At 46.5% G+C, this 11,810-nt stretch overlaps 1 protein-coding gene across 1 annotated transcript in view; it reads left to right on the plus strand.

The window, feature by feature from the left end:
- Window positions 1–11,374, plus strand: part of MYO3B (myosin IIIB) — a 544,035-nt gene extending 532,661 nt beyond the window's left edge. The window contains exon 36 of the mRNA XM_075319688.1: window positions 10,214–11,374. The gene's annotated coding sequence lies outside the window, so the exon portion shown is untranslated. The remainder of the gene's footprint in view (window positions 1–10,213) is intronic.
- The last annotated feature ends 436 nt before the right edge of the window (window positions 11,375–11,810 follow it).

An 11,810-nucleotide genomic window follows, 5' to 3' on the forward strand; every position in this document is an offset into this window, starting at 1 on the left:
TATTAAAACTGTCTGAGACTAATCATGGGGGTACTGTGGATAGCACCACCCTAGGGTTAATTCTGGCTAGTACTAATCACATAACATTATGAATATTATTCATTGGTGCACTGTGACACTTTGATGGGGCACTGGATAGCACTCCACAAAATGATTTTTGCCTGCATAGACATGGATTTTTGAGATCTACTCCAAGGGAGTCCATTCATACAGATACAGTACATTGCAAACTGTGAGTACCTTGTTCATTTTATGCAGAAAACTTTGATAGAGTACAATTAAGCTGCATGTTCTGCAGCCAAATAAGAAAAGAATATGGTAACACCTTAATACTAGGACTGGATTCTTCTGTCTTATTGAAAGAGGTCCGACATATTTCATTACATGTAGAAAGATTTCATAATGTGTAAAATATACAGAACCCAATGAATGTACAAGGAATTCAACTGGTTATTCCCTGACAGCACTGCCGTCTCCGCAGGTATATTGATAGATGTCCAGCAGGTAGCGTTCTACAGAAGTACAAATACCTCTCTCACTGCCCATATGTTTTCTGAAGAAATCATAAAATGGGTACAGTGCATCTCACATTTCACAGACAGATTGAGCCGCAGAGAATGTTTGCATTAGATTTGCAAAAGCTTAATAAGAGCTTGCAGGAGTATCCTGGTACTGAAAGCTGCTAACCATATGTGGTGGCTCTTACTGGCCTTTGTGCTTCTGACCACACATGTGGATTGTTTGACATGGCAGAGTCTGAATTCAAAGCCATTTAATGTGTTTTGCAGCTAGTGGCTGGTTCACACGTCTCCCGGTGTAATGGCTAGCTTATGGTTTTATTGGGGAAAATTCTTTCCTGAAAATGTGTGGCTTTTTCAAGTAAACTTCACAGTTCAACTCAACGAGGTATAGTGTGGCAACTAAGCCATATAATTTGTGTGCACTGTACCGGCTGTAGTCATGGATGGGTCCAAGAGGTAATGCCAAAAGTGGAACATGAAATTCACCTTATGCTGTAGAATAGAGGACAAAGTTGTTGTGGGGCAGTGATTAAATCATGGATCAGACCCATCAGCTATACTTGACAATTTTCACATGCAATTATATATATTATTATTTTTATTTATTATTATAGCGCCATTTATTCCATGGCGCTTTACATGTGAAAAGGGGGGCATACATAGACAAGTACAATAATCATGAACAATACAAGGCACAGACTGGTCAAGGAGGAGAAAGTATCCTGCCCGCAAGGGCTCACAGTCTACAGGGGATGGGTAAGGATACAGCAGGTTAGGGTAGAGCAGGTCATGCTACGCTATGGTGGAGTGAGAGTTGCTGCAGGTTGTAGGCTTGTCAGAAGAGGTGGGTCTTCAGGTTCCTTTTGAGGGTTTCCAAAGTAGGTGAGAGTCTGATGTGTTGGAGTAGAGAGTTCCAAAGTATGGGGGAGGCGTGGGAGAAATCTTGTATGCGATTGGGGGGAAAAGAGATAAGAGGTTAATAGAGAAGGAGATTTTGTGAAGATCGGAGGTTGTGTGTAGGTAAGTACCGGGAGGCTAGGTCACAGCCATATGGAGGAGATAGATTGCGGGTGGCTTTGTATTGTCATGGTTAGTATTTTGAAACAAAGTCTTTGGGCAATTGGAAGCCAGTGAATAGATTGCCAAAGAAGAGAGACTGGGGGAGGACAGGTGGATTAGTCGGGCAGCAGAACATAGGATAGATTGGAGGGGAGTAAAGCGTGCATTACACGCTGCGATCTCACTAGCAAGATCGCAAGTGATCGTACCCACCCCTGTGGTTGTGCGACACGGGCAAATCGCTGCCCGTGCCGCACAACCTCACTTACCCCGTCACACAGACTTACCTGCCCTACGACGTCGCTCTGGCCGGCGATCCGCCTCCTTTCTAAGGAGGCGGTTCCTTCGGCATCACAGCGACATCACACGGCAGACGTCCAATAGAAGCGGAGGGGCGGAGATGAGCGGGACGTAACATCCCGCCCACCTTCTTCCTTCCTCATTGCCGGCAGGAGGCAGGTAAGAAGATGTTCGTCGCTCCTGCGATGTGTGCTGCCGCAGGAATGAGGAACAACATCGCTAATAAGCAGAAAACGATTTTTTTTTTCAGGACGACCTCTCCGCGGCAAACGATTTTTGCCTCTTTTGCGATCGTTTAAGGTCGGTCATAAGTGTCACACGCTGTGATATCGTTAATGACATCGGATGTGCGTCACAAACACCGTGTCCACGACGATAATTCATTAACGATATCGTAGCGTGTAAAGCCCGCTTAAGAGTGTTAGAAGAACAGGAGGTTACAGTAGTCCAGGTGGGAGATAATGAGGGCATGCACTAGTGTTTTTGCAGATACTTAGTCAAGGAATGTACGGATCCAGGAAATATTTTTGAGTTGGAGTCTGCAGGAGGTGGAAAGGGCTTAAATATGTGGCTTGAAGGAGAGAGTAGAGTCAAGGGTTATATCAGGAGCTTTCTTTTAGCTGCCTACACATGTTCCTCAGATTCCATCAATTCTTGGTGGAATTCAATCTAGACACTCTGCATGACGATCTATAAGAATAAGTTACTCTTATGCGGGCGTCACACGAGACGAGCTATCGCGCGATGCATCGTCGGGGTCACGGTTTTCGTGACGCACATCCGGCATCGCTTGCGACGTCGTTTCTTGTGCCACCTCGAGTGACGCAGAATCGCTCACAAATCGTGAGTCGTGTACTCGTCGCTTATTTTTTAAAAAATGTTTATTTTTAATGGCGCCGGTTGTTCATCGTACCCGGGGCAGCACACATCGCTCCGTGCGACACCCTGGGAACGATGAACACCGCTTACCTGCGTCCCGCGGCTCCCACCGGCAATGCAGAAGGAAGGAGGTGGGCGGGATGTTTACTTTCCGCTCATCTCCACCCCTCCGCTTCTATTGCCCAGCCGCTGTGTGACGTCGCTGTGACGCCGAATGTCCCTCCCCCTTCAGGAAGTGGATGTTCGCCGCCCACAGCGAGGTCGCTCAGCAGGTAAGTGCGTGTGACGGGGGTTTAACGACTTTGTGCACCACGGGCAACTAATTGCTCCTGACGCACAAATGACGGGGGCGGGTACGATCGCTCATGCAATCGCACGATAGATCGTACCGTGTGAAGCCCGCATTATTCTTTCTTTTAGGGCTCGTGCAGACAATCATATTTTCAATCCAAGTGTGATCTGTCAGCAAAATCAGATTGCACTCAAACCAATATTATTCAATGAGGCAGTGCACATGTCCAATTTTTTCCAAGTGGTCCAAAGAAATAAAATTGCAGTATGTACAATATTGCCTCTGAAAATCAGAGTGCACTCAGCCTTTAGAGTCTATGGGTCCATGAAAAAAATCAGACCACACTTGGATCACATCTGAGTGTGGTCCAATCTTCATGGACTGACAGAATGGAGAAGGTGGAGAAACTTTTTTTTTTCTCTTCACCTCCAACAAAAAAGGAACCCAATCTGTTCAGACTTTGATCAAACTCTCATCAGGGTCTGATTAGCTTAATCAGACAGCTTTTCACAGATAGAAAAAATACGGTCATGTGAACCCTGCCACAGACTGGCAGCATAATTGTATGGAGGCACAGAAGGGGCATTATTACTATATGGAGGCACAAAGGAGGGCACTATTACTATATGGAGGCACAAAAGGGACATTATTACTATATGGAGGCACAGAAGGGGCATTATTACTATATGGAGGCACAAAGGAGGGCACTATTACTATATAGAGGCACAAAAGGGACATTATTACTATATGGAGGCACAGAAGGGGCATTATTACTATATGGAGGCACAAAGGAGGGCACTATTACTATATGGAGGCACAAAAGGGACATTATTACTATATGGAGGCACAGAAGGGGCATTATTACTATATAGAGGCACAAAGGAGGGAAGTATGACTATATGGAGGCACAGAAGGGGCATTATTACTATATGGAGGCACAGAAGGGGCATTATTATTATAATGAGGCTCAAAGGAGGGAAGTTTTACTATATGGAGGCACAGAAGGGGCATTATTACTATATGGAGGCATAGAGGTAGGCACTATTACTATATGGAGGCACAGAAGGGGGCATTATTACTATATGGAGGCACAGAGGGGGCATTATTACTATATGAAGGCACAGGAGGGGCGTTACTATATGGAGACACAGAGGAGGGCACTATTACTATATGGATGCACAGTGGGGCCACTATTACTTTACATAGGCACATAGTAGGCAATATTACTATATTTGAGGCACTGCGGAGTGCTACTACTACATAGAAGCACCAAATGGGCTGATTACTAAATTGAGGCACAAAAAGGAATATATTACTTTATGAATACACAATGGGGATTCTGTTACTATATGGAGGCACAATAAGGCAATATTACCATGTGGAAGCACAAAAAGGGCAGGATCAAAATATGGAGGCTGACAGAGGAGCACTATTACTGAATAAATGCACAATGGGGGTATTATTACAATACAGAGCAGGGATATTACTATATTTAAGACACATAGGGATTCAATTACATACCATCACCAATGAGGCACTAGTACTATATGGAGTCACAGAGGGGACATTATTACTATCTGAAGGCACAATGGTGGTGCTGTTACAATATGGAGGCACACTAGAGGCAATATTACTGTTGGAGGCACTATTACTGTATAAGGCACAAAAGTGGGTACTATGAAGCATCAGGTGGGGACATTACTCTCCCTGGGGCACTTTTTATAGGTCTATGCGGATTTTGTCATGGCTTGTGAGGAAATATGGGCATGATGTTGGAAAGCGATGAGTTATAGATGTCTGTGAATTAAATTCCACAAAGTTGTGATATACATCCCATAAAGCCATGAACCACAAATACAAGAACATGTATTACATTCACAGCACAGCAAGTGGACTTTTGTGCTTTCCAGAGCCAGGGCCGAATTTCAGACCTAGTCCAGCACGGCTTTTCTCCTATGGGAAATGACAGAAAGTCATGTGGTTTCTGGCCATAGAAGGTCACATTGTTTGGCTGCGCAGAATGCTCCCTGACTTTCCATTGTTCCTGCTGTCAGTATTCATTGGTATAGGTAGCTTTCCTGCTGGATTCATCTCTCCCACTTTTAAACCCAGCAGGAGCTCGCCTTCCACCCAGCTGCTGATCATCAGCATTCTCTTGGTGTTTAAATACCCCTTCCTTCCTTTAGACTGGTGCTGGTGAAATTTTCAGTTCACTCAAGCCTAGATTGCAAGCAGGTGGCTTGTACTCCTCTGTGGTATCGTTGCAGAACATTCTGCTGAACTTCTATCTGAGTCATCTAATGATAAGTAGTTCATGCTTTTCCCCCTGTGTGTCTCCCTTGTGTCTTATATAGTTGTTTACTGGGGTTGACGAAGAGCTAATCCCACCCATTCCCTATTTAGGGCCCATCACTAGGGATGCCTAGAGTCAGTTATCCGGCTCAGCGCATAGGTGCAGAACCTATGTAGGGTGGTGAGGGACCCCAGGGACCAGCAGTAGGTTTGGTCAGGGTTCACCATCTTCCCTTTCCCTAGACACAGGGCTTCCCTTACCTTTCCTTTCACCATTCACATGATACTCCCCCCCCCCTGTACCTAGTGTGCCATTTATCTTATTTACATAGTCAGATTAACATCTCTTATTTCAGGGGGAAACTATGTCATTGTACTTGGTGGAAGTCAAGCAGGTCAGTGCCTGGTTTCCTTAAGGCCCCGTCACACTAAGCAACATCGCTGCTAACGAACAACTTTTGTGACGTTGCTAGCGATGTTGCTGTGTGTGACATCCAGCAACAACCTGGCCCCTGCTGTGAGGTCGTTGGTTGTTGCTGAATGTCCTGGGCCATTTTTTAGTTGTTGCTGTCCCGCTGTGAAGCACAGATCGCTGTGTGTGACAGCGAGACAGCAACAACTAAATGTGCAGGCAGCAGGAGCCGGCTTCTGCGGAGGCTGGTAACCAATGTAAACATCAGGTAACCAAGAAGCCTTGTCCTTGGTTACCCGATATTTACCTTTGATACCAGCCTCCTCCGCTCTCACTGTCAGTGCCGGCTCCTGCTCTGTGCACATGTAGCTGCAGCACACATCGGGTTAATTAACCCGATGTGTGCTGTAACTAGGAGAGCAAGGAGCCAGCGCTAAGCATTGTGGGCTGCTCCCTGCTCTGTGCACATTTAGCTGCAGGACACATCGGGTAATTAACCCGATGTGTGCTGTAACTAGGAGAGCAGGGAGCCAGCGCTCAGCGTGCGCTGCTCCCTGTTCTCTGCACGTGTAGCTCCGTGCACTGGTAACCAAGGTAAATATCGGGTTGGTTACCCGATATTTACCTTAGTTACCAAGCGCAGCAGCATCTTCCACGCGGCGCTGGGGGCTGGTCACTGGTTGCTGGTGAGCTCACCAGCAACTCGTGTAGCCACGCTCCAGCGATCCCTGCCAGGTCAGGTTGCTGGTGGGATCGCTGGAGCGTCGCAGTGTGACATCTCACCAGCAACCTCCTAGCAACTTACCAGCGATCCCTATCGTTGTTGGGATCGCTGGTAAGTTGCTTAGTGTGACTGGACCTTTAATGGAAGACTAAGGCTATGTGCGCACGTTGCGTTTTTTTGACGCTGCGTTTTTGTGCATTTTTGGCCGCTAAAAACGCACAAAAACACACCTGCGTTGAAAAACCGCATAAAAAAACGTATGCGTTTTTACCGCGATTTGGTGCGTTTTTGGCTGCGTTTTGCTGCGTTTTTGATCTCTGCATTTTGCTGTGTTTTTCCAATGCATTGCATGGGCGGAAAACGCAGAAAAATGCAGGAAAGAATTGACATGTCCATTTTTTTTTTCAAGCTCAAAAACGCAGCTTAAAAAAACAGTTGTGTGCGGACAGCAAAAATGAAAACTCATAGACTTTGCTGGGGAAGCAAAGTCATGCAGTTTTGAGGCCAAAAACGCACCCGAAAAACGCGCAAAAACGCCGCGAAAAACGCACTGTGCGCACATAGCCTAAGGGTACCGTCTCACTAAACGACGTACCAGCGATTCCGACCACGATACAACCTGGTTAGGATCGCTGGTGTGTTGCTACATGGTTGTGTGGCGCCCTGGACTAGCCACGTAGCCACAGACAAAACACCCCCCCCCACCCCCCAGACAGTTACATTAGTCAGACAAAAATCCTTGTTGCCTCCCTCCAGGGCCTGATGTCCACACCAGGTGGGGCAGAGCCAGGCGGTTGGCCCCACCCACCGAGGAGTTCACAGGCCTGGAGGCGTGAAAAGGAGTAGTTCAGTTCAGGAGGTGAAAGTGAGAGGTCGCGAACTGCGAGTGTCTGGGTCACAGCCCAGGCACTGACAGCAAGGTTGGCAGACGGTGGTGGCCGTCTGCAGGAGTTGGTGGAACTCCGCAGAGCCGTAAGGACCGGGGCTGGGCGGTGGCAGGGCCATCGGACCCCGACCAGGCTTGGAGCCGCTGTCAATAGTCAAATCCGAATGTGACAGGAACCCCCGGGGTTCCCTAACAACCAAGTCCCGATTGAAGGCAACCGCTCACACCGTGAGGATACACAGCCACCGCCACCGGCTAGAAATCCAAGGGCCAGCGCCTGCGGGCAAAACGGGCTCCTCCGGTATCTATACACTGGGGAGCAGACTACCGTTGGGAAGCCATTGGAGTCAACACAGTACACAAAAAGGTGCAGGGAGAGACAGCCACCATCACCTGTCCGGGGAGAGACACTGCAGCCGGCTGCGGGACCCGTCCATCCAGCAGTTTGGTTTACCGGAGACTTTGTGCATCCTTTCCTGAGTGAGTACACCCGTGCCATCCAGCACCACGCCGCGCTGTCCCTGCAACCTTGCACCTCACCGACCCTGCCTCCCCATCACACCACCGGGCCCCGGGACCACCAACCCCTACCCACGGAGGGGGAAAACAACATCCCAGCTGCTCCCTACCATCGCTCCCGGGATCCCCGTCACCAGCAGCGGTGGTGCCCATCTTCACCACAACCCGTGGGTGGCGTCACGGACTAAATTACCAAACAAACCACCCCCTTTTCACTCACGGGCCAGGAGCGCTGCTCGAGTCCCCGGATCCGGACCACCGCTCGAGCCACCGAGCAGCAGCGCCGGACCCGAGCGTTAGCGAGCGCAGCGCCCCACCGCTCGCGACAGTTGCTGGTGAGCTGTCAATCAGGCAGATCTCACCAGCGACTAGCGACTCTGCGCTTGGTAACCAGGCACTAAGCGGTGTACACTGATAACCAGGTTAAATATCGGGTAACCAAGCAAAGCGCTTTGCTTAGTTACCCGATATTTACCCTGGTTACCAGTGTATGCTGCTTACACAGAGTCGGTGTTTGTTGATCAACGAGCAAAAAACGAACCAGAACAGTGTGTAATGATCAGCGATTTCACAGCAGGGGCCAGGTCGCTGCTTAGTGTCACACACAGCGAGATCGCTGATGAGGTCACTGGTACGTCACAAAATCTGTGACTCAGCAGCGATCTTGCTATGTGAGAAGTACCCCTAAGAGAGGTCAAGTCAAAATTCTTATGGTACATACATTGAAATGGAGTGCGATTTAGATGCTGTAACCACTTTTGTTGTCGTAATAAATTTTATGTTAACTTTATAGAAGAGGTGCACTCTTTTCTACATCATTGGAAGAAAAGTAAATGCGTAAAGATCCTATAAGAAACAACTGTCTAATACGCAACACCATTGGGCGGTAGTACAACGCTGATGGACAAGTGGAATCAAATACATGAAAACGATACCAGGGAAATTGTTACCAAATGTTGGTGGGTTTTCTTTGCGGGAGTAACAACAAAACGGTCTTTTTCCCATGCAACTGACTTCAGTATTTTTTCATATGGCAGCAAGTGGAAGATATTATGCGCGTCATGATACAAGGTGCCTTGCCCTTATAAATAATACTCCTATCTATTGCATTCTCTCTGGAGACATATGTGCCAAAAGTGATCCTTTAAATGGTTAAGTGGCTCAGTCTTTGGAGGGATTACCACACGCAGACAATCGTGCACATAATGTGTTACCTACTTTACATATATCTGCCTTTAGGCTTCGACATTTGTAACTCTACCTCTCCCGACATGAAAACTGCCTGCACCAAATGAAGACGTATCAGGTAGCAGGAACAAAATCCCTTGAAATTGAAGAGGGCAAAGTTTGATCTCTTCCATATTGAGACCTCCGAACAATAGGTTCTTTCTACTGCAACACAGACCCCGAACATCAAAGCCGCGATGAGTGCCTAATCTGAGTACATAACACTATTTTGTTAATCTCTGCGGATATTCACAGATGTCCTTCCCAAACCGCGTGTGGTGTCATCACAGTTCACACAGCCAATAGCCTGAAGCCTTCCATTATTTCCATATTTGCATTCTTTACTTTCTTTTCCTATACATTGCAAAAAAATTACAGAAAAATGCAGCACTTCCTTCCATGTGAAATGTTATCACGTAGAGAAAGAGCTGTGGAGAAACAAGCGCACATAGGGTTTTACCCCAATATGTCAGGGGTAGGGAGGGGGGAGTAAGAATACTCACCAAATGTAGTTGTGATAGTCACAACCACTATACACGCATGTAAAATGGATCCCAGGCTGCAGCCACCCGTAGTAGCAGATAACAGATAACACAAGAGATAGGTGTTCAGTTGCCGCGCCAAAAGATCACTTCTTGCAGATGTTCAGATTAATGTCACTTTATTATCGTACAGGTCAACGCGTTTCTGGAGCATCTGCCCCCTTCATCAGGACCACCAAGCACAGGAATAACATTAAATCTGCCCCAGTGGGACGAAACAAACATTATAAGGTCGGTTTTTTTCGGTTGAGGGATGGTCTGATGACGTCATGAAGACCTTATAATGTTTGTTTCGTCCCACTGGGGCAGATTTAATGTTATTCCTGTGCTTGGTGGTCCTGATGAAGGGGGCAGATGCTCCAGAAACGCGTTGACCTGTACGATAATAAAGTGACATTAATCTGAACATCTGCAAGAAGTGATCTTTTGGCGCGGCAACTGAACACCTATCTCTTGTGTTATCTGTTATGTGAAATGTTATGTGCTATTTAGAATAGAAATAAAATGTCAATTTACTTACGTATTTTATGCACATTTTTTATTTCTCTTTTTTCTTACAGGTGACTTCAATATGAAGACAAGAGGATTTTGATACCATTTTCGCTTTATATGAAAAATACATTTTTATGTGTAAAATCTTCTGATTGTATTCAGTTTAATAAGTGGAGTTAAATTTGGAGTTTTGCAAGAATATTCACATAACTGTGGTCATGTTTATTACATTTTTCATTGGTGGCAAGCTACTACTAGGGGGCGCAGGGACTCAAGTAGGAAAAGAACTCCTGCGTGCAGTTAGACAGAAGCCCACTAGAGGTCGCTTAAACAAGAGAAGGGATAGTGATCAGTCAGGGTCAATGCCAGGATGTCACGTCAATACCGAGGGGAAAACAAGCCAAAGTCAAAGTACAAAGTCAAAGAACAGAGCCGAGGTCAGATACCGGTAGAGCAAGTAAGCACAAGGGAGGGACTTGGAAGACACGGAACAGGACCGGAGTTCGGAGGACAGGTCGGGCAAGGGGGACGGAGGTCAGGATGGGCAGAATACACGGAGGTAAGGACAGATCAGGGAAACGGAGGTCAGGCCATATCGGGCAAGAGAGACGGAGGACAGGACAAACAGTACTGGGTAGCAGGACAAGAAACAGAGAACTCCTCAGAGGAACAGTGTACACAGCAGAGCTGGAAATATTACTGGCGACATCCCAGAGGCAGCAGCACCAAGATATGGCAGCGTGACCGCCGGAACTAAGCCAGAACGAACAGGATCCTCCCCAGAGACCTAAACCCCGGATCCAGGATACATGTACCAGCTCAGGAACGGTGAAGCCATGCATGAATCATGACAATTGACTAGTGGTATAACTATAGGGTGTGCAGAGGTAACAGATGTGCCCGAGACCTGGTGCAGAGGTCTAAAGGATCCTTTGCTAGATTGTACTTGGTAGACAGCGAGCCACCCTGGTGCAAATTTTGCATTATGGCCCGAAGTTTCAAGTTACACCTCTGTCCATAGTAGTGACACTCATGATCACAGTTAGCAAATGGCATATTAAGGGCACATAGATTCATTCTTTGGAATTTCTTGGACAATACTTAAGTGCCTCTCCAAACCTGAAAAAGAAGCTTCAGTATATAAGACGTAGCATTGATTGTGTGCGCTCCATTGGATGGTTAGAAAACTCTAGTATTTCAAAATTTTAAACAGTCACATAGAAAAAAAAATTGCTAAAAATATATATATAAAAAAAGTGTGAATATCTGATGATAAATGTCCTTTCATAAGATAACCCTGGTGCTTGAATATTTCTTTAATAATTTTTGTTTACAAACTGTTTAAACACATGAGAGGCCAATAGCTATCTTCTTTAAGGGCTCATTTACACCGGCCGCCCAATGGCCTTTGATTGTATCCATAGAAGTCGTAAGATCAGCAGTCATCTAATAGCCTGTTTAGACTGGCCGACCGCGCTTCCTGGGTGCAAAAACCGATTACTTAGGCTATATGCACAAGCTGAGTATTTGGTGCAGAAATTTTCTGGCAGAAAAACACACCAAAAGCACGGTATGTTTTGACATACGTTTTTCATAATGAAGTCAATGGGTGGAAAGGCTAAAAAAGTAAGCAAAAACGCACCAAGAATTGACATGCTCCAAATT

The sequence above is a fragment of the Anomaloglossus baeobatrachus genome, chromosome 7 (assembly GCF_048569485.1).
Source record: "Anomaloglossus baeobatrachus isolate aAnoBae1 chromosome 7, aAnoBae1.hap1, whole genome shotgun sequence".
NCBI classification, from domain to species: domain Eukaryota; kingdom Metazoa; phylum Chordata; class Amphibia; order Anura; family Aromobatidae; genus Anomaloglossus; species Anomaloglossus baeobatrachus.